Source organism: Ranitomeya imitator, chromosome 9, assembly GCF_032444005.1.
Source record: "Ranitomeya imitator isolate aRanImi1 chromosome 9, aRanImi1.pri, whole genome shotgun sequence".
Classification (NCBI taxonomy): domain Eukaryota; kingdom Metazoa; phylum Chordata; class Amphibia; order Anura; family Dendrobatidae; genus Ranitomeya; species Ranitomeya imitator.
In genome coordinates this window covers 78,207,289-78,228,385 of record NC_091290.1, presented here as the reverse complement: position 1 = coordinate 78,228,385, position 21,097 = coordinate 78,207,289, and positions in this window count along the sequence as shown.

Here is a 21,097-nt window from a genome sequence, read left to right as displayed (position 1 = left end):
GAGAGAGAGATGGCACGCTTAGGACTGGCACACAAGCCCAAAGGCCAATATTAATCTCCCACTGATTGATTTATTGATTTTTTCAGGTAGAATTTAGAACCCAAATAAAGCAAAAAAAAAAAATGGGCTTTCTATGGCCCACTGAGTGAGTGATGATGCACACAGGAGTCAGGAGTGGCACACAAGCCCTGAGGCCAATATTTTTCTCCCACTGATTGATGTAGTGATTTTTTCAGGTAGATTTTAGAACCCAAATCAAGCAAAAAAATAAATAGGCTTTCTATGGCCCACTGACTGAGAGATGGCACACACAGGAGTCAAGAGTGGCACACAAGCCCTGAGGCCAATATTTTTCTCCCACTGATTGATGTAGTGATTTTTTCAGGTAGATTTTATAACGCAAATCAAGCAAAAAAATAAATAGGCTTTCTATGGCCCACTGAGTGAGAGATGGCACACACAGGGATGGCACTCTAGCAGAAATGTCAATCTTAATCTCCCACAAAAAAATAAAAAAAAAAAAACAGGGAGTGTCCAACAATTACTATCTCCCTGCAGTAATCTCAGCCAGGTATGGCAGGCAGCAATAAGGAGTGGACTGATGCACAAATTAAATAAAAAGTGTGGACAAACAAAAAAGATAGCTGTGCAGAAAGGAAGGAACAAGAGGATTTGTGCTTTGAAAAAAGCAGTTGGTTTGCACAGCGGCGTACACACAGCAATGCAGCTATCAGGGAGCCTTCTAGGGCAGCCCAATGAGCTACAGCGCTGAGGGGAAAAAAAAAAAAATGTAGCTTCCACTGTCCCTGCACACCGAAGGTGGTGTTGGGCAGTTGAAATCGCTACAGCACAAGCGGTTTGGTGGTTAATGGACCCTGCCTAACGCTATCCCTGCTTCTGACGAAGTGGCAGCAACCTCTCCCTAAGCTCAGATCAGCAGCAGTAACATGGCGGTCGGCGGGAACGCCCCTTTATAGCCCCTGTGACGCCGCAGACAGCAAGCCAATCACTGCAATGCCCTTCTCTAAGATGGTGGGGACCAGGACCTATGTCATCACGCTGCCCACACTCTGCGTTTACCTTCATTGGCTGAGAAATGGCGCTTTTCGCGTCATTGAAACGCGACTTTGGCGCGAAAGTCGCGTACCGCATGGCCGACCCCGCACAGGGGTCGGATCGGGTTTCATGAAACCCGACTTTGCCAAAAGTCGGCGACTTTTGAAAATGAACGACCCGTTTCGCTCAACCCTACTGTCTATGACTCTGAATCTTAATTGGTTCACCGAATGCTTATTCTCCAGAAAGTGCTTTGGAACCGGTAATTCCGTGAGACCCTTCTGATAGTGCTTTTATGTTTACTGATACGGGTCCTCACTTCAGTGGTAGTCTCACCGATGTACACCAGTCCACAGGGGCAAGTAATCATATAGACGACATAACTCGATGCACAGGTGTATCTCTCCTTTGAAATTTCTTCCCAGTGTGCGGGTGACAAAAGAAATCCCCTTTGAGCATATTGTTACAGCAAGTGCAGCCAAGGCATGGGAAATTCCCAAATCTTGGCGCGCTTAAGGTCTGTTGGTATGACACCTTTGATGTGCCAAAGTCAAACAGTTCCAGACCCTCAGAAGGTCGGTAGCTTCCCCAACTCAGTGCCGTCACAGATTCTGCAGGTACATGGTCTCACCATGTGCTCTTCAGGAATCCAGTACACTCGCAGGACCAGTGTTGGAAGCTGGGGCCAGGGCTGCTGTCATGACTGACAGTAACCCCTGTATCACCCCCCTGGCCCCCTCCCAGCACAAGATCCTGTTTTCTTCTGAGTACCTTGGTGCTGCTTCTCTGTATCATCTGGGACCTCCCGACACAAGAGGGTATCTAGAGACGGCTCCGCAATTAAAGAGTCACAATCCGGCTTCACTTTAGCTTCAACTTCTTTACTTAACACAGCATTATCCAGGGCACAGTCAATCATAACAATCAGCAACACTTTCCCTTGCCTCTTCTCTCTGCCGCTAAGCCTGTCCCCGGGACGGTTCGTTTCCTCCCGTCCCTCAGTGTCCTCAATGCCCAGAATTCCTGCTTCTCATGGGAGTTTTCTCTGCTGTTTCGCCCCATTCCTTAGAATAGCTATAATCAAAAAATTCCGGCACTCATGAAAGTCTGCAAATAAGATTTATTCCGATGCAATCCACAATATATAACGTTTCGGTCTGAAACTTAGACCTTCATCAGACTAGGATTGAAAAAACAAAACAAAGTGAACAATAAACAACAAACAATATATACCCATATATCTAACACTAAAGAGAAACAGTTATCTATATGCATACAACATCTGAGAGAACTTCACGTAAAGAAGGCATACGTGAGAGGAATATAAATAAATGCATAGCGTACAGAATAGTGTAATATTACAACATAAGTTGCACATAGAGACAAGACACTTAGTACATGAGAAGGGCACTTCAGGGTTCCTTGAGATAAGGTAGAAGTCTAGAGATATATACTGATACACAGTAACAAAAACGACCATAATGAACATTAGAATAGGAGTAACATGGAAAGTATCACATCATGTAGGCAATGCATTAGATGTCTCAATAAATCCTAAAACAGGATGTACAAAATATCTCAGGGTTCCATGGAGAAAAAATTCAACAAAAATAAAAAAACAAAAAAATAAAAAAATACAGCCGGATCCAGTGGGAAAATAGAAAATGCAAAATATGCAGAAAAAATGAAAATAAAGTCCAAGAGATACGGTTGAGACTCAGTCAGGTAAAGAGCCGGAAAGATATAGCGGCATATCGACATAGAAGCCGCTCAAAGACAAAGTCCAAAGTTACCAGGAGGACTAGGAGAAACAGCTTCACTAGTGCTTACCGGATTGCTGCAGCATGGAAGGAAACAAGTGAAGTCAGTGCATAGAAAAGGGTAAACTTCCTGGGAGAAATGGCGCTGTGTAGTGACCGATAGAGAGGACTTAAATACAGCCGCAGAAGGGTAAGTGCCGGAAATGCCAGAATGCTGCACGCCGATAAAGGCGGAAGTGACGTAAATGGATAAGACAGCTCAAGCCGCGCTAGGTAAGTGACGTGACGTGGAACGCACAGATGGAACGCAAACACAGTCCCTCCAGATAGATGTAAGACACAAAGTGGTGGGTGGAGCTGCAAGGTGGAGCGCAGGGAAGTGTCACATGGTCGAAGCTGTGTAGAAGTGCGCATGTCCAACCTAGGGACAGATGGAGATGTCTACGGCTAGAATAGAAGAAATAGTAATTAATAGGTAAACAAAAACCAATAAAGAAATAAACATATAAGGTACAGTGTAACAAGGAATAAGTAATAAGTGACGGAAACATTAGTAGAAGAAAACATTAGTGAAAAAGGTGAAAATAATGTACTAAAAATATGCAAAAAGTAAAAACAAAGCAGAAAAAACGTAAAAAAATATATAAATACAGAAAAAAGGAGGGAAAAAATAGAAAAAAGGGGGAAAAAAATATATAATAATAAAATCCAAAATATATAATAAAGAATAAAAAATGAAATCATGAAAATTTTAAAAAAATGAAAATAGAAATAAAAATAAAAATGAGAGGAGAAAAAAGGAGGAAATAAGCGACACTCCATACCCTATTGATGAGATGATCAGTGAAAGACAATTTGGAAGCTTATCGATTAGAAACTGAGAAGAGGAAACGCCAGAAATTCATTCGAGACACACAAGACTACCTAAAGAACAGGGTCTACAGATGGCGGGGCTCCACTACCTCCTACAGATACAACTACAGAGGACCAAAATTCACCGGGGGCTCGTCGACTTCCAGTTCGGACAACGAAAGAACAGATTCCCACAGAGTTCCTTTTTTAGGTACAGATCGGAGGTTCAATCAAAGAAAAGGACGAGGAGAGGTGGCCAGTGCCGCAGAAACCAACCGTCACACGATGAATACGAGATCGCAGGTAGTACCAATTTAGTAGTCAATATTTCCTCCAAAACACTGAATCATACACAGTTACGCCTCCTACAGAAAGGTTTATCCTTTTGTCCCACATATAAGTTTACTTTTCAGTTGGATCTAGACTTACAGAGATTCTATAGGAATGTAAGATTGAAAGCTTTTTTCCATAGTCAAATTCCTACCAGCTCAACAGCAAGAAATACCATAGAGAGTGCACCGATTAACCTACCCAGTCTAGGCCTCAGGCTCCCTAGTCATTTTAATCCACCTAAAAATAATCCACCAGTCGAGACATTCATTGCCCTGATAGAAAAAGAGGTTGATAAATTTTTCAAACAGATCTCTAAAGGTGAGTTAGTCTTTCAAAAAAATCTAGACTATAGTGAATATACGGCACTTCAATCCCTTATGTCAGATAAGGATATAGTCATAAAGCCAGCAGACAAAGGGGGAGCCACGGTGGTAATGGATCGTTCCATGTATCGAGATGAAATTCTCGCACAACTTAACAACAGAACGGTTTATTTACCGTTATCGCGTAATCCTAGCTCTACTATAGAATCTAAGATCAAAATACTACTTGAGGGTGCCCTCCACTTAGGCATCATTGATAAAAAAACACAAGAATTCCTAACTAAGACAGACCCCATGATACCTGTATTTTACACATTGCCTAAGATACATAAAAGACTTGATAGACCCCCGGGCAGACCCATAGTGGCCTCTACAAATTCTATTTTATCGCCATTATCCATACTACTTGAGAAGGTACTTACACCCTTGATTAAAAATACTCCATCTTTTATCCTAGATACAGGAGCCTTTCTAGATGTTATAAAAAATATCAAAGACGTTGCCAGTGATACCATATTGGTTACACTGGACGTGAATAATCTATATACGTCTATAAAACATGAAAAGGGAATACAAGCAACTAGGCTCCTTCTAGAGAGTACTAGTATGGAACCGAGGGCTGTTAACTTTTTGATAAATTTACTACATTTGGTATTAACTGAAAATTTTTTTATGTTTGAAGATTCATATTTTTTACAGGTACAAGGTACGGCCATGGGGTCCAATGTGGCCTCCCCCTACGCCAATGCATTTATGTCTTTCTTTGAATCTGAGTTCATTTATACCAATACACTATACAGGTCACACTGCCGCACGTGGCTAAGGTATATAGATGATATATTCTGTATATGGGGAGGGCCCCTTACCACTTTGGACGAATTCTTCAATCAGATCAATAATATATGGCCTGAGTTGACGTTTACGATCACTCATGATTACAATCGAGTTAACTTTTTGGATACTATCATTATAAAGGAGATTGATGGGACCCTCAGCTCTGATCTTTATACCAAAACCACTGACCGTAACAGTTTACTTTTGTACCAGAGTTGCCATCCGACGGCGACCAAAAGGTCCATTCCAATCTCGCAATTTCATAGGGTAAAGAAAATAGTTAGCAATGAGAATACATGTATATCACGACTTGACGAAATGGAGGCAAAATTTACACAAAGAGGTTATCCTAAGAGATTACTGCATGACTGTCGTCATAGACCTGACGCACTAGTTGATAGAGTTTCCACACAAAGAATACCGTTTGTACATACCTTTCACCCCTTTGCTTATAAACTACACCGAAAAATCCGTAAACATTGGCCTTTATTACAAACAAGTTATCCGGATATACCTGAATTTAGAACACCCTTTCTACCCTGCTTTAGAAAACCGAGTAACCTTAGGAACAAATTGGTGAGAGCCGATATGGGGTCCACCCAAAAGGAACCTAGACAGACATTCCTTCAAACACAAAGAAAGGGTACGTTCCCTTGTCTTCAATGTTCACAATGTGCCAATGTTTTAAAGGGTCCTAGGATTTCTCATCCACTCACAGGTACCGACATACCCATACAAGGTTTCTTTACGTGTGATTCTCAATATGTGGTTTATGCTATAAAGTGTCCCTGTGGCAAAATATATGTGGGTGAAACCACTCAGGCGGTGAAAGTTCGTATCTCCCACCATAAATCTGACATACGGTGTGGCAAGACTCCTCTACCCATTCCATATCATTTTCATAATGCAGGCCATACAATAGCTCAACTTAGATTCCTAGTACTGGAGCAGGTTTTTCCCAGCAGACGGGGTGGTAACCGGGTCAAACGACTCAAATTAAGGGAAGCATTTTGGATTCATTATTTGCAGAGTATGAAACCCAAAGGACTTAATAGGGAATATGTACTCTAAGTACTTTTATTTGTTTCTAATTTTTGTTTCCTCTTTTTCAGTTTACTCAATTGCATAACTGATCATCTCATCAATAGGGTATGGAGTGTCGCTTATTTCCTCCATTTTTCTCCTCTCATTTTTATTTTTATTTTCATTTTTTTAAAATTTTCATGATTTCATTTTTTATTCTTTATTATATATTTTGGATTTTATTATTATATATTTTTTTCCCCCTTTTTTCTATTTTTTCCCTCCTTTTTTCTGTATTTATATATTTTTTTACGTTTTTTCTGCTTTGTTTTTACTTTTTGCATATTTTTAGTACATTATTTTCACCTTTTTCACTAATGTTTTCTTCTACTAATGTTTCCGTCACTTATTACTTATTCCTTGTTACCACTGTACCTTATATGTTTATTTCTTTATTGGTTTTTGTTTACCTATTAATTACTATTTCTTCTATTCTAGCCGTAGACATCTCCATCTGTCCCTAGGTTGGACATGCGCACTTCTACACAGCTTCGACCATGTGACACTTCCCTGCGCTCCACCTTGCAGCTCCACCCACCACTTTGTGTCTTACATCTATCTGGAGGGACTGTGTTTGCGTTCCATCTGTGCGTTCCACGTCACGTCACTTACCTAGCGCGGCTTGCGCTGTCTTATCCATTTACGTCACTTCCGCCTTTATCGGCGTGCAGCATTCTGGCATTTCCGGCACTTACCCTTCTGCAGCTGTATTTAAGTCCTCTCTAGCGGTCACTACACAGCGCCATTTCTCCCAGGAAGTTTACCCTTTTCTATGCGCTGACTTCACTTGTTTCCTTCCATGCTGCAGCAATCCGGTAAGCACTAGTGAAGCTGTTTCTCCTAGTCCTCCTGGTAACTTTGGACTTTGTCTTTGAGCGGCTTCTATGTCGATATGCCGCTATATCTTTCCGGCTCTTTACCTGACTGAGTCTCAACCGTATCTCTTGGACTTTATTTTCATTTTTTCTGCATATTTTGCATTTTCTATTTTCCCACTGGATCCGGCTGTATTTTTTTATTTTTTTGTTTTTTTATTTTTGATGAATTTTTTCTCCATGGAACCCTGAGATATTTTGTACATCCTGTTTTAGGATTTATTGAGACATCTAATGCATTGCCTACATGATGTGATACTTTCCATGTTACTCCTATTCTAATGTTCATTATGGTCGTTTTTGTTACTGTGTACCAGTATGTATCTCTATACTTCTACCTTATCTCAAGGAACCCTGAAGTGCCCTTCTCATGTACTAAGTGTCTTGTCTCTATGTGCAACTTATGTTGTAATATTACACTATTCTGTACGCTATGCATTTATTTATATTCCTCTCACGTATGCCTTCTTTACGTGAAGTTCTCTCAGATGTTGTATGCATATAGATAACTGTTTCTCTTTAGTGTTAGATATATGGGTATATATTGTTTGTTGTTTATTGTTCACTTTGTTTTGTTTTTTCAATCCTAGTCTGATGAAGGTCTAAGTTTCAGACCGAAACGTTATATATTGTGGATTGCATCGGAATAAATCTTATTTGCAGACTTTCATGAGTGCCGGAATTTTTTGATTATACTTATTTAGGGTGTGGTATCCCTTTCCGAGCACCTTTGAGTTACAGAGTGACGTGCTTTATATATTTTTATATTCCTTAGAATAGCGGCCCATGTAAAAATGTGCAACATCTAAGATACTCCCATTCTGCTTAGCCTTCTTCTCGTTGCACTGCAGTCATAATTATTCTGCGCCGCTATCTCTGGTCTTGCTGTGCTTCGTTATGTACTCTGGCCCCTTGCATACTGACTGCTGGGGCCCACTCTTCTAACAAACATTGCGGGGCATGGTGTTGCCCTGGGCGAGCCAGCCTAGTGCGCTAGACAGGCGCCACGGCTCCAGCTGACTGAAACCGGGAAGACTTCACTTACTTATCCCACTGTGCCACTCCTACAGTTAACTGTGTACCGTACTAGAATTCACCATCTAGTGACCAAGCTGAGGTAATGTTCTCTTTCCCCATTTAGTGGCCAACCCTGCCAACTGCACTTTCCCTAACCTTGTGCGCATCAATGTAACAATATACATGTCATGCATTATACATTTAACAGAAATCTCTTAGACGTGTAGCAGTACCACAACTGATCATTGGCAATACATCTAAAGGTGTAGCAGTACCAGCATAAATATAAACAAACTCTGCAGGAGTCGTATCCTCCTGTCGCCCCAATGAGAGGAGTGGGGCAAAACATGGCCATTTATTAGCTGGGAAACAGGGGGTTGATTGCGCCTGCTCCAGACCCGCATATAACTTCAGGTGTTCCTCCGCACTCCAAGCGGCCTGCCCAGGGGATGAGAAGGGGCCCTATGCTGAGTGATGGAAGTGCAAGGCCCCCAGGGACATGGCTTGCTGACGGTAGGCCCAGCCTGTGGGGTATGGGGTTGAGATGCGGACCAATCATCAGGGGTGAGGGATTGGGCAAAAGCTCCCACAGTGGTGGTCTGAGGCAGGGATCATCCCTGGGTCAAGGGTCATGGTGCACTCACTCTCTCTTCCTCTCTGTCGCTGACCACGCTCGCCCCAGGCCCGCTGTATTCTTCCGCGGTTGCGCTGCGCACTCCGGTGTGGACTGGAGTTCCGGCTTCGCATTCACTTCTGGCACGGCTTCCTCCGAGGAGGTCGCTGTTTCCGGTCCTCCGGCCTCCTGTTCCCGATGACTTGGTTCCGGTTCCTGACGACAAGGTTCCTGCTCCGGAATATGTTGAAGCTCCGCAAGAAGAAGTTCCGACTCCCGTTGCTGATGTTCAGGCTCCCGATGGTGGTGTTCTGGTTCCAGTAGTCGCCGGCACTGCTCCTCCACAAGACCAGGGAAAAGGTAGACACTACACTCTCGTCCAGGTCAGGTCTTTTCTTCCTCCATCAGTCACCATTTCCTTTTAATGCGGCCTAGGCCTCCGCAGCTGCACACAAGATTTTCTTCTGGGCCCCGCCTGTTCCAAAGTGGGGTCGCTTCCAGGAGCTCCACCCATTTTCTCCCAAGTTGTCTCAGGAGTCATGGGGCGTTTTGTCTTCGGCGCAGTTTCCGGAGGTGCTGCCTGAAAGATCTTCGCACCATTTCTACGCAGTTATGCCCACGAGGGGGGCAGGCACAGTAGTGACCTATTTTGGTGCCATTCTCCACCACCTCACCTGCCATCTTAGTAATATCAGTCCTTTGGAAATTTCTTGTCACGACCAGATTTCTTGTCATCTCCAGGGCATCCGTTCCTCCTAAAGTCCCAGCTTTAGTCACATTCAGTATGGTTAGAGTCTTTTCTCTCTTTTCCCCCGCTTCAGCTTCACCACCATGTGGGGCAGTGAGATCCTGCTGACTTCGCCAAGTGTACACTCAGAAGAACAATTGGAGTACTCAGTCCATAATTTGTAAAAACGTACATAATACTTTATTCAATCCATAGTTAGTAATAAAAACAATTGTAACAACCATTAACAAATACAGGGTAAGGGTAGCCACAGGTACAACGGCATGTAGTATCACAACATAGAGTGCATAGTGCTCATAATTTTACATGGGAAGCTGTCCCCAACCGCATATAGCGATCACTATCAAGAGTTACCGCATAGTTGCAGCATAATGACATGTAGCAGAGTTGTAGTACTCAGTTAGGGAGCTTACCCATAGTATAGTACAGAGCCGGACCCGTGTCACACCGCCACCACTATGCACTCTATGTTGTGATACTACATGCCGTTGTACCTGTGGCTACCCTTACCCTGTATTTGTTAATGGTTGTTACAATTGTTTGTATTACTAACTATGGATTAAATAAAGTATTATGTACGTTTTTACAAATTATGGACTGAGTACTCCAATTGTTCTTCTGAGTGTACACTATTGCTAGGAGTGTCCATCTGATAATGTATTGCCTGTGATACAAGGGCTTTACGGACGTATCTCATGGGCTGTAGAATATGTAGAGTGTTCTTTTTGGTTTGGCTTTATATTATGACTTCGCCAAGTGTAGGAAGCCGGGGCCAGGGCTGTTGTCATGGCCAACAATAAAGCCTGTATCACCCCTGGCCCTCTCCCAGCATGAGATCCTGTTTTCTTCTCTGAGTACCTTGATGCTGCTTCTCTATCATCTGGGGCCTCCCAGCACGAGAGTTTTTTTCTCTACAGATGGCTCCGCAATTAAAGAGTCACAATCCGGCTTCATTTTAACTTCAACTTCTTTACTTAACACAGCATTACCCAGGGCACAGTCAATCATAACAATTGGCAACGCTTTCCCTTGCCTCTTCTCTCTGCCGCTAAGCCTGTCCCTGGGACGGTTCGTTTCCTCCGGTCCCTCAGTGTCCTCAATGCCCAGAATTCCTGCTTCTCATTGGGGTATTCTCTGCCATTTCACCCCGCATCTTAGAATAGCGGCCCACGCAAAAATCTGACACATCTTGGATACCTTGCTCCCATTCGTCTTAGCCTTCTTCCTGTAGCACTTCAGTCTCACTTATACTGCACCGCTATCTCTTGTGTCACTGTGCTTCATTCTGTACACTGGCCCCCTTGGATACTGACTGCTGGGCCCACTCTTCTAACAATCGTTGCGGGTCACGGTGTTGCCCTGGGCTAGCCAGCCCTAGTGCTCTAAACGGGTGCCCCAGTCCCAACTGACTAAAACCAGGAAGACCTCACTTACTTAATTTACCATGTCTCTACTACAGTTATCTATGTACTGAACTACAATTCCCCCATATATTGAACCAGCTGAGGTAATGTTCTCTTTCCCCATCTAGTGGCCAACCCTGCCAACTGCACTTTCCCTAGCCTTGTGCGTATCAATGTAAGAATATACATGTCATGCATTATACATTTAACAGAAAATGGTAATACACTTAGAAACTGTAGCAGTACCACAACTGAACATTGGTAATACACCTAAAGGTGTAGCAGTACCAGCATAAAAATAAAAAAAATATTTTTCTCATTCGCTTACACCTTCCAACACAGAGACCATCCTGGTTCATGGTCTCACCGTGTGCTCTTCAGGAATCCAGTCCTCTCACAGGACCTTACAACACAGTAGCCCTGCGGTGGTGGCATATGGCCCGGCGTCCGGCTTCTAACTCAGCGCAGGCGCAGATGGAGGAAAGCCAAGCTCTCCATCCGCGCCTGCCACTATGCGATGTCTCCAGGAAAATGACCGTGGATGCGGTGCAGGCGCAGATTAAGATCTTTTCACCAAGATCTCCATCTGAGCATGCACCGTCCTGGCAGCCATTTTCCCTGAGTCCACCGCATAGTAAATAGTGCGGGGGCTCTGGGCTTTCACAAAATGTCAGAGGAGCCCCAGCACCACCGGACACCCACAGCGCCATTCTTGGCTCCTCCAGCAGTGACCCTGGGACCCTGCTCAATTGCGGCTTGCACCACTGAACACCAGCAGCAACCCTGGGACCCCACAGCCACCACCCCTGGTAACCAATAAGACACCAGGAAGCCCCACCATTTTATATAAAAAAATGTATTCCCTATTTCTTTTCTCAAAATTTGGGGTGCGTCTTATAATCTGGTGCGTCTTATAAATCACAAAATACGGTAGCTGTCATTGGCCCTTTTTCATGAAAGTGCTTTCCTTCTGTCTGCAGCCCACTCCCAGTACACAATAGATGAATTTACTACTCTAAGGCTGTCGTTACACTGGCAGTATTTGGTCAGTATTTTACATCAGTATTTGCAAGCCAAAACCAGGAGTGGGTGATAAATACAGAAGTGGTGCATATGTTTCTTTTGTACTTTTCCTCTGAATGTTCCACTCCTGGTTTTGGCTTACAAATACTGATGTTAAATACTGACCAAATATTGCTAGTGTGATGGCAGCCTTAAAATTCCAAGATCAGCTTATATGTAGCCTTTGTCCTTCTTACCTTTGCTGTCTCAGGGTTACCACAAATCCCCAGCTATCTGGACCTTCGGCTCATTGATAGCAACGATTCAAAAAGCTATCAAACCACTGAAGCGGCTCTTTTGTTTTCTTTCTCAGATGTCTGTCTTGGTTCCAAGTTCTGTCAGCTGTACTCCAGATTATAAGCCACACATTAGTATCAGAATTGGTTCAGGAGCTTGTTATTCTTGTCCTAGCTAACAAACTCTTGTGCGGCCTTGTCCTTGTTCCTCGGTCTCACACTATGGTAACTCTCAATTTTCAACCGAACTCTACAAACATCAAGAGGTCTATTTATGGACTTCAACCACTCTCCTCCTTCCACATTGATCTGCATTCTTAAATAATACCCAGTCATTTCTTAAGTGCCAAACATGAGTATTAGATTATGCTAAAACCTTACTTCTCAATGTCCAGAATAGGAAACATACAGTACAATTACAGACTATTGTGTATATACAGGTGTGTCTAACAAAATAAGACTATATTATCAAAAAGTTCATTTATTTCAGTTCTTCAATACAAAAAGTGAAACTCATATGTTATATAGAGTTACTACAAACAGAGTGATCTATTTCAAATGTTTAATTCTGTTAATGTTGATGATTATGGCTTACAGCCAATGAAAACCCAAAAGTCATTGTCTCAGTAAATTAGAAAAATTAACAAAAAACACCTGCAAAGTCTTCCTAAGCATTTAAAAAGGTGCCTTGGTCTGTATCAGTAGGCTCCACCACCATGTGGAAGCCTGACGACTTGACAGATGTCCAGAAGCCAGTTATTGACACACTACCCAAGTAAAGTAAATTGTATTTCATTTGGAAATCAAGGTCTCAGAGTCTGGAAGAAGAGTGGAGAGGCACACAATTCAAGCTGATTGAGGTCTAGTCTGAAGTTTCCACAATCATTGATGGTTTGGGGAGACATGTCATCTGCCTGTGTTGGTCCACTGTATTTTATCGAGACCACAGTCAGCACAGCTGTATAAACCACTTCATGCTTCCCTCTGCCAAAAAGCTTTTTGGAGATGGAAATTTCATGCTCCAGCAGGACTTGGCACCTGTCCACACTGCCAAAAATGCCAATACCTGGTTTAAAAACAATAGTATCTATCAAAGCAACACCTCAGTAGTGCCACAGACTGATCACCTTCACGCCATGCCGCATTGATGTAGTAATTCATGAAAAAGGAACCCCGACCAAGTATAGTGTGCATTACTGAATATACATTTCAGTAGGCCAACATTTTGGATTTTAAAATCATTTTTCTATTTTTTTTATAAAGTATTTTAATTTACTGAGATAAGGACTTTTGGGTTTTCATTGGCTGGAAGCCATAATCATCAACATTAATAGAAGTAAAACACTTGAAATAGATCACTCTGTTTGTAATGACTCTATATATTATATGAGTTTCACTTTTTATATTGAAGAACTGAAATAAATTAACTTTTTGATGATATTCTAATTTTGTGAGAAGAACCTGTAGTACAATTTGCACTGACCAACTTAATAACTTCTTCCAAAATTCTTCCAAGCTGCAGGGCTGATGCTCGTCAACTCTTTCCTGCTCAGCCGCCTAATCCCCTACAACATGTACATAAAAGAGGTTAGAATAAAACTAGATGGAGGCTCGATAGGCTCCCGTCTGTGCTCTCTTCTTTGACCTGTCTACCCCATGTGCTATCCAGCGCCATGGCAGGGGAAGAAGCAATAGACAATACTGATATTACAGCAGGAGATCGCAGAGGATATATTTTGTGATTGTGAGGTAAAATATTGTTTAAAGACAGTCAGTGAAATATTTTACTGCACAAAATGAATCCTCTGTGATCCCCTCCTGTAATGTCACTATTGTCTTTTGCTTCCTTCCCTGTCCAGGAGATGTGGTATGCTCCGTACACGGTCAGACACAGACAATTTTTAAAATGATCTTTTGTTCATGGGAAAACCCCTTTAATGTGATCGGCTTCCTCTGCCTGTACACATATCCCACATCTGCCACAGGGAGCAGCTGAATGATTCACTGTAGTAAAATCAGACCGCCGCCATCTTTGGGTAGACAGAGAGCGGCAGTCACATAAAAACTGCCCATGCGCTCCTCCTGTACAAAGATGGCGGTGGTCAGTGAATCATTTGGCTGATCCAAGCGGCGGCGTGTTTGTGATGGTGTTCAGCTGGTAGTACCGCGCAAGAGGCTGTGTACGGTGTATACAGTATGTATGTGTGTGTGTTGCGTACGGCATATACAGAGTGTGTGTGTGTGTGTGTGTAGTGCGTACGATGTATACAGTGTGTGTGTGTGTGTGTGGGGTGCGGCGGTGTTCCGTTGGTGGTACCGCGCAAGAGGCTGGTACCACCAGCAATTTCCATGTTGAGGAGACACCCATCATTATCCCATATGATGTAGTATCCTGTCGAGGTGACCTGGGACTTAATTCTCAGTGACGGGACAGTAGGTCATAGGCGATCGGCCGCGCTCTCAGGGGGAGCGCGGCCGATTGCCGCCGGGTGTCAGCTGATTATTACAGCTGACATCTGGCACTATGTGCTAGGAGAGGTCACGGACCGCTCCCCGTACATTAACCCCCGGAACTCTGCGATCAAACATGTTCACAGTGTTCCGGCAGCATAGGGAGCTCCCTGCGTGCTTCCCTGAGACCCTCAGAGCAACGCGATGTGATCATGTTGCTCTGATGGTCTCCTACCTCCTCCTCCCTGCAGGCCCCGGATCCAAAATGGCCACGGGGCTGCTTCCGAGTTCTGCAGGGAGGTGGTTTACCAACGCCTGCTCAGAGCAGGCGCCGGGAAGCCTCCCTGCAGTGCCTGTCAGATCGCTGATCTGACACACTGCTTTGCAAAGTGTCAGATCAGCAATCTGACACTATACTATGATGGCCCACTTAAGAAAAAGTAAAAAAGTAAAAACATAAATATTTACATGTGTAAAAAAAAATCCTAAATAAAGAAAAAAAAATATTGTTCCAATAAATACATTTCTTTATCTAAATGAAAAACACAATAAAAGCACACATATTTAGTATCGACGCATCCGTAATGAGCCGACATATAAAACTGTCCCACTAGTTCACTCCTTCAGTGAACACCGTAAAAAAAGAGGCAGAAAACAACGCTTTATTATCATACCTCCGACCAAAAAGTGGAATAACACGCAATCAAAAAGACAGATATAAATAAACATGGTACCGCTGAAAACTTCATCTTGTCCCGCAAAAAACGAGCCACTATAAAGCATTATCAGCAAAAAAATAAAAAAGTTATAATCCTCAGAATAAACCAATGCAAAATAATTATTTTTTATATAAAATAGTTTTTAATCGAATAAAAGCGCCAAAACATAAAAAAAGATATAAATGAGGTATCACTGTAATCGTACTGACGCAAAGAATAAAACTGCTTTATCAGTTTTACCAAACGTGAAATGGTATAAATGCCCCTCCAAAAGAAATTCATGAATAGCTGGTTTTTAGTCATTCTGCTTCACAAAAATCGGAATAAAAAGCGATCAAAAAATTTCACGTGCCCAAAAATGGTACCAATAAAAATGTCATCTCGTCCCGCAAGAAACAAGACCTCATATAACTCTGTGGACTAAAATATGGAAAAATTATAGCTTTCAAAATGTGGAGACGCAAAAACTATTTTTTGCAAAAAGCGTCTTTTAGTGTAAGACGGCTGCCAATCATAAAAATCAGCTAAAAAACTGCTATAAGAGTAAATCAAACCCCCCTTCATCATCCTCTTAGTTAAGAAAAAATAATAAAACTTAAAAAAAATGTATTTATTTCCATTTTCCCGTTAGGGTTAGGGTTGGGGCAAGGTTAGGGTTAGGGTTGGGGCTAAAGTTAGGTTTAGGGTTGGGGATAAAGTTAGGGTTAGGGCTAAAGTTAAGGTTGGGGCTACAGTTAGGGTTAGGGTTGAGGCTAAAGTTAGGGTTAGGGTTGGAGCTAAAGTTACGGTTTGGATTACATTTATGGTTGGAATTAGGGTTGGGATTAAGGTTAGGGGTGTGGTTAGAATTATGGTTGGGATAAGGGTTAGGGGTGTGATGTAGTTAGGGGTGTGGTTAGGGTTGGGGTTAGGGGTGTGTTGGGGTTAGGGGTGTGGTTGAAATTAGGGCTAGGGGCATGTTCGGGTTAGGGGTGTGGTTTGGGTTATGGTTAGGGTTGGGATTAGGGATAGGGGTGTGTTTGGGTTAGGGTTTCAGTTAGAATTGGGGAGTTTCCACTGTTTAGGCCCATCAGGGCCTCTCCAAACGCTACAAGGCGTCCGATCTCAATTCCAGCCAATTCTGCGTTGAAAAAGTAAAACAGTGCTCCTTCCCTTCCGAGCTCTCCCGTATGCCCAAACAGGGGTTTACCCCAACGTGTGGGGTATCAGCGTACTCAGGACAAATTGGACAACAACTTTCAGGGTCCAATTTCTCCTGTTACCCTTGGAAAAATATAAAATCGGGGGTTAAAATATAATTTTTGTGGAAAAAAAAGATATTTATTTTCACGGCTCTGCGTTTTAAACTGTAGTTAAACACTTGGGGGTTCAAAGTTCTCACAACACATCTCGATAAGTTCCTTGGGGAGTCTAGTTTCCAAAATGGTGTCACTTGTGGGGGGTTTCTACTGTTTAGGAACATCAGGGGCTCTGCAAATGCAATGTGATGCCTGCACACCAATCCATCTAAGTCTGCATTCTGCAACACCGTCACTCATGCCCTCTTGGCGCCTGGCACCGCCTCCTCAGCATTGTTTTCAACTGTCCCGGCGCCTGCGCTGTTATCTTATGCCTTGGGCATGCGCAGGCAGCGCTGCCCGTCTTCTGACATCATTTGATGTCTTGCTGACTGCGCCTATGCGGCCATGCTGCCCATGATCCTACCCCGCAGTGTCTTCTGATTTATTCACACTGCGGGGCGGGATGTCAGGCAGCGCGGCCGCACAGGCACAGTCAGCAAAACATCAAATGATGTCAGAAGACGGGCAGCGCTGACTGCGTATGCTCAAGGCATGACATAACAGCGCAGGCGCCGGGACAGTTGAAAACAACTCTGAGGAGGCGGTGCCAGGCGCCAAGAGGGCATGAGTGACGGCGGTGCTGCGTCTGCATTAGGAGAGGAAAGACCTGCCCCCAGGACTGTTTCAAGGTATTTTGGACAAATTGCAAAATTGATTATTTCTGCAGTTACTGCACCAAGAACTAAAAGAGCCACCTTGTCAGAATGCAGCATTAGTGCTGTAGCAAGCGCCCCTCCCCCCACGCAGCACAAAGCGAAGGCCGCCATGACAAGGGTTTGGAGAGGGGGGTGAGTCACCTTAAAGGGGTGGGTTTATGTAGATGAGGGGAGGTTTATAGGGCCCATTGGGGGTGGAGCCGGGAACTTTCCCGCTCACAGCGCAGCAAGTAATTCCCTCGCTGCTTCACTTACCATGGGTTCGGTGGCGCAGGTACTCGAGGCCCTCCGGCAGGTGGCAGAGAGGCAGCCACTTGGTTGGCTGGAAGCCCAGGTGGCCGGGATTTTAGGAGGCAGCAACACATCGGTGGCCGGGGACTCTGGAGGAACGCGGCGGTCCCGACGGTACGTCCCCCTGAGCGGCTGTCTCTGGACGTGCCCCTCCAGGCCTCAGCACCGACGCAGGAGCCCCTCCGGGGACCCTCCGAGCCGGGTGCCTGCATGCAAGCGTCCCAGCAGGCCCGGTCTGGGAGGAATCTGCTGGCTGGGCTTTTGGCCTACAGCATCATGCGGGCCTTCCCGTCCTGTGCCGGGGTGGAGCCTACACGTGCTGGTGCTGCTGGGAATGCCTGGGATGTCACAGCAGGTTGCAATGGTTCCTCCCATGGTGCCGCGAGATGTTTCAAAAAGAACAAGTCAAAGCCCAAATCTGGTAATTCAAAAGGGGGTGACGCCAGAGAAGCTGGGCTTGATGGCCCCTTATCTAAGTAGGTATCCGGACCGGAAGGGGGCCGAACTTATACAGTCTGGTTTTCAGGATGGCTTTAAGATACCGGTTCCCCCTTTTGTTATTCCTAGGTCTTTAAAAAACCTCAGGTCCACTGAGGAATATGCTGGTATCATTACGGAGAAATTGATGAAAGAAGTTGCATTGGGCAGAATGTCAGGACCTTTTCAGGACCCCCCTTGGTGGACTTGGTCACCTTTGGGTGTTGTGCCTAAGAAAGAACCTAATAAGTTCAGGCTGATTCACCATTTGTCGTATCCTTGGGGCAGATCAGTTAAAGACGGGATTGAACCTGAACTCTGCTCGGTTGTTTACACGTCTTTTAATGAAACGGCTCATTGGGTACGTCGTTGTGGTAGGGGAGCCCTTTTGGCGAAAACTGACATTGAATCCGCTTTCCGTTTATTACTGGTCCACCCTGAGAGTTCGAGGTTATTGGGGTGTTTTTGGAACGGCGGGTTTTTTGTTGACAGATGTTTGTCTATGGGCTGTTCCCTGTCTTGTTCGTAATTTGAAGCGTTTAGTTCTTTCATTGAGTGGGTCGTCCAGAACACATCGGGTTTTGATTCTGTGATTCATTACCTTAATGATTTTTTGTGCATTGGTCCTGCGGAATCCAGATGCTGCGAGTTAATTTTGCGTTCGGTTTGTTGGGTGGCAGAGCGTTTTGGCATGCCTTTTGGCTCCGGGTAAGACTGAGGGGCCTTGTACGTGCCTTTCCTTTTTAGGCATTGTTAATGACACAGTAAACTGGGAATTTCGGTTACTGGAGGAGAAGGTTGTTGCGTTACGGATCGAGGTCGCGAGGGCGAGGTGGGTGAAGAAGTTGCAGTTACGTGAGGTTCAGTCACTTCTTGGTAAATTGAATTTTGCGTGCCACATCATTCCAATGGGGAGGGTTTTTTCCCGTAGGTTGGCCGCCGCCACGAGCGGGGTCCGCACACTGCATCATTTTGTATGCTTGACTGCTGAACACAGGGCAGATCTGGAGGTTTGGGATCAGTTTCTGGCAGATTACAATGGTAGATCATTGCTCATGGATGACGTAGTGAGCAACGCGGATTTGGATCTGTTTACAGATGCTTCTTGTGGCATAGGTTCTGGTGCCTACTTTAGAGGACAATGGTGCGCTATGAGGTGGCCTGCTGAATGGTTCACGAACAGATGGGTAAAAAATGTGACCCTGCATCCTAGTGGTGGTGCACTTGTGGAAGGCTGAGTTTTGAAATAGGAGAGTCCGTTTCAATTGCGATGATATGGGTGTGGTTTGCGCTATCAATAGCCTATCAGCATCTTCACTTCCAGTGATACGGGTCCTGCAGCTGCTGGTGTTGTCTTGCCTGTCATTAAATGCAGTAAGAAGGAACATAAACCAGCTCACCCGTGATTCAGCAACCAAACCTCGGGAGCACGGACCCACTGTGTCCAGGCGTGCAAGATCCAAAAAAAGAAAGAAATGTCCAGCTTCACCGAGTCCGTAAAAAAGCGATTTCTTTATTAACAAACTTTAAACATGGAGGATACAGACTTCAGCACAACCATATGGGTAAGAATCTCAACGCATTTCTGGAGACTAGGCTCCCTTAATCATGACATGTCATTAAATGCACATGTTACCACCTCTCATGTTCCTGGAGTTCAGAATTCTATTGCTGATTCCTTGTCTCATTTACAGTGGGATCAATTTCGTTTGCTGGCTCCGGCAGTGGAGGAACTGGGTTTGGAATGCCCACCGGATCTCTGGAGCGTGGTCTCAGGGTAGCAGAACAATTGATACGGGCTTCCTTGGCCCCCAGCACTTGGGCCGCTTATCAGTCAGTATGGGGGTTATGGGAAGGGTGGTTGGAATTGTGCAGGAGTGGCTGTTCTGCGGAGGACCAGGTGGGAGCTTTATTGCTGTGGCTGAGTAACAGGGCCAGGGATGGGTGGTCTGCTGCTAAGATGCGGCGTATTTGTGCAGGTTTGGCTTTCGGCTTTAGAATGCGGGGGCTTGGAGTTTTGACTAAAGTGTTTCTGGTCGGCAGGCTTTTAAGGGGTTCGGTCGACGGAATGGTTTTGGGGATCAGAGACGCCCGGTTTCTTTTTAAATGTTGGAATCGCTGGGGGAGCATTTGCCGGAAGTTTGCGTTTCGGATTTTGAAGTTGCACTTTTTCGTTTGGCTTTTTCCTTAGCTTTCTTTGGGGTGTTACGTATCGGGGAACTGGTGGCTCCGAGCAGGTGCAGGCGAGGAGGTTTGCTGGCCAAGGATGTGTTGCTGGCTAATGGTCAGCTAGAATTTTGGATTTGGCGGTCTAAAACGGATCAGCTAGGAAGGGGACGAAGGGTGGTGTTTGGCGCAGTGGTTGATTCTTTGATGTGCCCCGTTCGTTGATTTCAGTGGTTTCTTAATTTTGAGACTTAGAATACAGGTCCTTTGTTGTGGCATGCAGATGGCTCGTTTCTTTCAAAGTTTCAGTTTGTAGCGGTTTTTCGACAGGGCTTGCCGCTGTTGCGATTGGACACGTCCCGGTTTGCCTCTCATTCATTTCGGATTGGGGCGGCGACTGAGGCGGCTTTAAGTGGTTTGCTGCCTGAAGTGGTGCAGAGAATTGGAAGATGGGAGTCTAACCGTTACTTGAGCTACATTAGGCCCTGAAGGGCAGGGTGTGCACTGGGATATAGGATGTTTTGTTTTTGAGGTGTTCGATGTTAAGTTTTCTCTTTTTGTTGTAGGTGCCAAACCCCTCTTGGTCTGGATATTGGGCCATTTCTATGTTCATTCTGGCGCTCGGCGAGCTGATATGCGCCGAGATGGACGGCAGCTCGGTTTCCATCGGGACGTGGCGGTCGTTCGCTGGTTAGGTTTTTACAGGGCATAGAATGGAGCAGGGTCACCCAGGAGGTGCATAACAGTGCTAGGCTTGACAGGCCTCCAGATATTCTGGTGCTTCATGAGGGAGGTAACGATT